Here is a 7,049-nt window from a genome sequence, read left to right as displayed (position 1 = left end):
GCAGCGACAGTCACTCTCAGGCCTTGGACAACAACGGCGCTGGTCGTCGAAAGGGGAGGCGGCGACGCCGAGCTTGTCAAACAAGCAACGACTCAGCGGCGACTGCGGAAGCCTCGTGAGGCACCGCTGCTGCCGGAGCCGCACCTCGAATCACGCCAAACAGCGGCCGAGTTCCAGCTCGATGACGGAGCTCCAGCCGAGAGGAGACGTCGACGGGGGAGAGCGCGACGGGACGATAGAATGCCGGTGGTTGACCCCGCGACGGAGGCAGATCGGCGTGAAGAGGAGGGGAGCGTCGCTGATTCTTCGAGTTGGGAGGTTAGGGATTTGAGATGTTTTGAAATTTGGGGGAGAAAGAGAGAGGCCAGCGATGGGGTGAAGGAAGTAATTGGGCCTTTTCCACTATTCATCACTTGGGCCAATTAGTTAAGCTGGACCGAATTTCTTAAGGAATAAACATCTTGGGCCAGATTCAACAGAAATTAAAATGGGCCACTGCCCCTCTTTAATTAGTTTGGACCACAAAGCTTAATTTTGGTTGGAACCATTATCTTAGATTAATTCCAAGAGTTAATGGAATTAATTCCTTAAGCCACGGAAGAAAAGAACTTATAAGCCATGAGTGAAATAAAAGCCAATAAATAATTAAGCGGACTTTAATAGTCACAGAAAGTATTTTAAAAATACTTAAGATAATCCGGGAATATATATATATATTATACCCGAACAGATCGGCCAGTTTCAGAATAAATTAAATCGCAGATTTAATTAAAGATTTAAGACTTCTAAATTTTTAGAAGGCAGAAATTTAAAAATAAAAGAGCACGCTTAGGCATGCATTCATGCAAGATCAATAATTACTTAAAGCCTAATTTAAGTACTTTATTTTTGAAAAGGGACGTCGTCGCTCGACGAGTAAATCTCAAAGTCAGACAGTACCCGTTTGAAAGAGTTAAGCAAACGAGGTGGGCTTTTCTATCCTACATTATGTGTGGGCTTTCTTTCCTTTCAGAATTTTATGTGAAAAAGCATGAATATTTTCAGTGAGTTGTCATGCCATGTTTGTTTTGTGATTGCCTATCTGTTAAATCGAATTCGGGTCCCAGTAGGTCAGTAAATCCTACTCGGACTAGTGTACACGTACGGACCGTGAGCTAGCGCCAGGTTGGCCGGTCTAGGGGTCGTGAGCTAGCGCCAGGTTGGCCGGCCCAGTGGTCGTGGAATGTGGCCACATTCCCGATTCACACAGCTGATATGGCATATCATCAGAAGTTTAAAAGACTGCAGTCTATTTCAGAAAGAAATAACAGATTTTAGTGACCGGGACTTGTTTTCAGAAAAACCCCGCGTTCACTCAGCTTGGCTGACAATTAAAAGAAAACAGTTTTCGGCATAAGCCACTGAGTATATCAAGTACTCAGCCCTGCATATTGTTTTCCTTAATGTGCAGGTTGATCGATCGAGGCAGAGGAGGTGTTGGGACAGAAGGCTAAATAAGTAGAAGGATAGCTGGTGTAGTATGTCTTCATACATATTATACTTGTCTTGGAACTCTTCCGTTGCGCAGACTTAGACTTGTTGTAGTAAAGACAATGTCCCAGAATTCACTCTGATTCAGTATTTTGTTATCTTTATAACATTCAGACAATGTTTTTCTTGAATTAAGTAACTTTTATGATGAGTTAAGACAGTTCAGTATGTTTAGTCGCGAAATAGCTACACTTTCTTTGACTAGGGAGATGTGGTCGTGAAAATCTAGCTCCTCTAGCATGGCGATCGAGCCCCCCGCTCGAGGATTACCGACGGGCTTCAATGAGGTTCTATATAGACAGACCTCAATGCGCAACCAACACGACCATGTGCAACTCATGAACGACATAGTTGAAGAAGTGTGGGCCCTTAACCGCCATCGCTGAGTTTGTGTATTTTTTTTGTAATTCGTATTGTAATGTATTAATTTTATAAATGAAATGAAGGTTTTTTCCTATTTTTGTAGTTATTTAAGTATTCAAATAGAAGAAAAATATTTAGGGCGCCCCACCGCAAGTGGAAGGGCAAGAGGATAAAATGCTGATGTGGCGGTGCATAGGGCGGGCTTTAGGGCGCCCCACTGTGGATGCTCTTAAGAGGGTGTATGGCTATTTTAATGAGCTTCTAGCAACTAAGTTCTCACCTACAAGTCTACAACTTATATCATATATAATAACAAGAATTATTGCATTATAGTAAGTGTCTATCTCATGTTAAGTGAGATGTAAAGTGGTACTCATCTAATTAGTTTAGTGGGGATAGAATATATAATAAATTAGTGGCAATAAAATAAATCGGGGAGATTAAAAATGTTAATAATGTCATAAAAAACTCAAATGACTCATTTAACTCGGAACTTATCAATGTAGAATATGATTCAATTAACTTGAGAAGAACGGAGTAATAAGTTAGTATCTTAAGATCATACTACTTGACATGACGAAATGGAATAAGAGTTAATGAATAAAATTATGAATGGAATAAAGATGTTAATGGAATGACAAATGGCTAAGAAGCATTTCCTTATCCATTTATTGATTGATACCACTATCAATTTTTATTTTTATTTTTTTAAATAACCTTGTCTTCAAGGTTGGGATCTGAGTCCATGAAGTGTAGTGCGTCCCACCATGGTCTTTTGGCTCAACCTTGGCCGGGGCAAAGACCATCATTCTTGGAATATTCGTCGAGATACCTATGATGACTTGCAAGGTTTCTGGAGGAAAAAGGTTGTATCTAAGATTGCAACAGAAACATGCTTATGCTACCAAATGCTTCTTGTACTAGTTATGTGTGATCGTATGAATCTAGTAGCGAAATTGATCCTACAAGAGTGAAGGATATCGTTGTCTGAAAATTCAAATCCACATAAGGATTGGACCAGATAAGGCAATGAGTGTGAGATCCATACGATTGACCATTGAAGAGTTTATCGGCCCTCAGGGTCCAATCAGGAGCATCCGTGTCGTCGAATAAGACTGGAAGCATCCGCATCCGAAGCTTGATCCCCGGACATTTGTGTCACATCACACACTCAATCGAGTGTAGTCTCCTCAAGTTTGGAGGATCGCCAAGCCAGCAGCAGGCACACACCATTTGTGAAGGAGGGTAATTTTTTTCAAGGTTATCATACTAGAGGTTTGGAAATTAGTAGTAGTATTATGTAATAATGACGACTATTCATTGGTTTTTTTTCCTACAATTGCAATATTAAATTTTAATCATATTAATAACGTAGATATCTAACACAATAATTTAATCATCAATCTATTTTATCTGAACTGGCCCTAAAAGATCCAATATTTTCATATATTATAGCAAGAAAGCTACTCCAGATCTCAAAATAAAACCCAAGAAACTACAAATACTATCTTAGAAAAAGAGGTTCAATCTCTAATGTTCCTCAGCATTCATGCATTTCACCATCAGACATGAAAGAAACTACAAAGTCACAACTCAAAATGAGCTAGTGAATTACATTCTCCATCGCAAAACTCTTGAGAGAGACAAAGCTCGAGGCATACATGATCGTAGAGGGATCATGACCCTCTATAGACTTGATCTCGAAGTACACATTTTCCGTCATGTTGGAGTAGTAGAATATCATGCCATCGTCCCATTCCATCAATGCGTCACCATTTTCAAAAAATTTAATCGGCCAAATATGACCTATACCAGAAAGTCGTTCAACTTTGGGGATGACAAATATCTTTGTCCAACTGTGGTCATATTCCTTCACCGACCAGACTATAACGCACCCTTCGTCTTTGTCTGAAAGGTCGCACCCATAGTGTGAAATGTCGCTTACACATAGGCAATCCCTCAAAACACAGAGTGACCTACCAAAGAGAGAATCTCTACCACGAGGAGGAGGTGCAGCGAAGGTGCTAAAAAGTTCTGTTTCAAGATCAAAGCAAGAAATCCATCTACAAAAGCCTTTTGTTCTTTTCGCTACCATCCAATAAAGATTTCCATTTAAATGTACCCCTCTAGTGTCGTCACAAAACCTGAGCGGCTTACCAAAGGGAACATTTCTCCAAGTTCCGGTTCCAACTGTGTATACTTGGCAAGCATTTTTGAAACCCTATCGTCGTTTTGGTGTTTCAGCAAAAATCCTAACCACCTTATATTGTCCGGTCGATCCGCTCACTCCAAATCCAAAATTATCCAAGGCATTCCGAACTTTTGGTGAGGTTTGTCGAGGACAAAGGAGCTTGATATGTTCACGTGTGATTGGATTCCACAAGATAAGATCATCATGATCAAATTCAAAGTCTCTTAGAAAGATCAAACCATTAGCTGAACTAATAAAATATCCATCAAACGGGAGCCTGAAGTTGAAGGTAACTTCCCAACGATGCTTCTCATCAAAGTTGAAGATTGCTTCCGAGCTATGCTTCTCATCGAAGTTGAGGTCAAGCTCATCCACAAATTCAATGATTTTGCACGAGTGTGGTGAGCGTTATTCAACAGCAATGCCCGGGACTGATCTAGACATATGTGAAATCACAAACTCGGGAGTAGTGAGCAGACCAAGCCATGGCTTACAAACACACTTGCAGTCCATAGCTGCTCGAGTGGAGAGTCTTGAGAGGATATTTGTTATGACCGTTGACGGTAGATATTTGAAGAAATCTTCCCCCATTTTGGAATTATCAGCAGTTTTCATCTTTCACCTTCATCATTAACAAAAAAAAGTGAAATCAAAATTTAGGTCTCCAAATCCTAATATTACAAAAACTGAATGTAGGCCTAATCCCTAATTCATTCCACAAAAATAATTTAGGTTATAAATGAAAAAAAATCTGCAGCAACACAATCTTAATCTTAAGATTAAAGCATCAAAATGCAGGATTACAAAAGAAATTGAATATAAGCCTAGAACCCTAACGCATTCCACAATACTTGATTCCGCAAATTATTACCGCTAAAACAATATCCACAACAAGCAAAATACATGGAAGCTGTAGTTTTACAACAACGCCTAAAAAAGAGTGAAACAATCTTCAGTTTGCTGCGAAATTAAAAAAAGGCATAGCAATTAGGAAATGGGCTAAAAACAGAGTGAGAAAAGTCGAGTGTTGAATAAGAAAGGTCATTCACCTTCTGCGGGAAATGCGGTGGAGACGGCGTATTCTTGAGAGCGGCGCCGCTTCTGTCGTCTCCGTTTGTGTGCTTGAGTGAAAATGGGTCGAAATGTTAATGAGAATCTGACGATTTTCCCACCACTTTAGAAGACGATTTTCCCGCCACTTTAGAAGATTAAAATGTACTTAATTTTTTTATACAAATAATAATAATAATTCTCTCCATTTTTAAAAGTATAAATTTTTGAAATGACGTGGATTTTAATGAAACAAGTAGTGAAATTAGTGTTATGGATTGTGAGATTCATTTCTCAAAATAGAAAGTTTCAATTTTTAGGTAATAAACAATTTTTTTTACTATTTTTAATAAATGGAGGAACATGATTTAATAAATATTACGCAAATTTTAATATGACAAAGAATTAAATATGAAGTTTGTTGAAGTATTATGAGTACTATTGTAAAATAATACTCCTACCGTCTCCAAAGAATATGCACTTCGGGGACGGCACGAGTTTTAATGTAAAATTGGGAAAGTAAGAGAAAAGTAGAGAGAAAAAATAATTAAAGTATTGTAAATGAAGAATGCGTCTCACTTATTAGAGAGAAAAAAGACTTTCCAAAATTAGTAAGTGTATAGAGTAAAGATTAGAGTGGGAGTTTGAATGAAGTTGATTATTATACTATTGAAACCCATGTAGGTTTTCAATCATTTTTATAGAAGTAATACATGAGCATTATTGGAAGTCGATTACATATGACGAAAACATAAAGTATGACATTATTTTTGCACAATTGATTAAATTCAAAACCTTCAATTTTTATATCACATCCTCAAACCATAATTTTTTTGGATGGGTAAATATAACTTTAAATTTAAAAGTCGTGTCCCGAATGACTCGAACCTGAGATTTTGACTTGAGGCATTAACCTCTCTACCACTTGACCAACAAGAAGCGAAAAAGGAAAGCAAGAAGTACAAGTATCATCAGAGAAGAGGCCAATCCTCCAAAAAGACCTACGGTCACAACTCAAAATGAGCTTACATTCTCTCAATCACAAAATTCTTGAGAGAGAGAGCTTGACGCATACATGTTCGAAGAGATAGAAAAATCACAATCCTTCCCGAACGTGATCTCGAAGGTGAAATAATCCATGTTGTAGTAGTAGTAGTAGTAGAAAGGCGTGCCATCCTGCCATACCATCAACGCGTCAGCATTTTCGAAAACTCTGATCGGGAAAACATGAAGTAAATCATCAAGTCTATCGGGACGATAAATTCCTTTCTCCAACATTTCTCCTCTTCCTTCATCAGCCAGATTGCAATGCACCCATCGACTGAAACATCACTTACGCAGAGGGAATCCCTAAAAAAAGAGAGTGATCTTCCAAAATGATAATTTGTATCGGTCCAGAGAAGGTGCTAAAAAGTTCTGTTTCAAGATCATAGCAAGAAATCCATGCATCAAACTGATTTCTTTACCCACCAGTGAAGATTTCCATTTAGATGTTACCCATCATTGTCTTCACATAACCAGAGCGGGCTATCAAATGGGACTTTTCTCCATGAGTCGGTTCCAACAGTGTATACTTGGCACTCATTTTTGCGCTCCTCTCTTAGGGGTGTTTCAACGAAAATCCTAACCACCTTATATTGGTCGGTCATTCTGCTCACTCCAAATCCAAAAGTCTCCATTTCAATCCGATCTTGTCGAGGACAAGGGAGCTTCATATAGTCACGTGTGATTGGATTGCACAGGATAAGATCATCATGGTCGATGCCACTTAGAAAGATCAAACCATTAGCCGAAGTATGATGCATTGGCTCGTCAAAAGGGAGTTTGAAGTTGAAGGCTACATCCCAACCATCCTTCTCGTGAAAGTTGAGGCCACGCTCATCCACGAATTCAATAATTTTGTACGACTTTGAAT

The 7,049-nt window shown here is 38.9% G+C and overlaps 1 long non-coding RNA gene across 1 annotated transcript; it reads right to left on the bottom strand.

Moving 5' to 3' along the window:
- Nucleotides 1-3,368: 3,368 nt before the first annotated feature.
- On the bottom strand, nt 3,369-5,220 carry LOC121751349. The gene is made up of 2 exons (XR_006040063.1): nt 5,134-5,220; nt 3,369-4,706 (listed from the first exon to the last, which is right to left on the bottom strand). It is a non-coding gene; the product is annotated as an uncharacterized LOC121751349 (long non-coding RNA).
- Nucleotides 5,221-7,049: the final 1,829 nt, after the last annotated feature.

Source organism: Salvia splendens, chromosome 10 (genome assembly GCF_004379255.2).
Source record: "Salvia splendens isolate huo1 chromosome 10, SspV2, whole genome shotgun sequence".
NCBI lineage: Eukaryota > Viridiplantae > Streptophyta > Magnoliopsida > Lamiales > Lamiaceae > Salvia > Salvia splendens.
The sequence above is the reverse complement of the archived record's forward strand: the minus strand, read 5'-3'. Positions and strand labels throughout refer to the sequence as shown.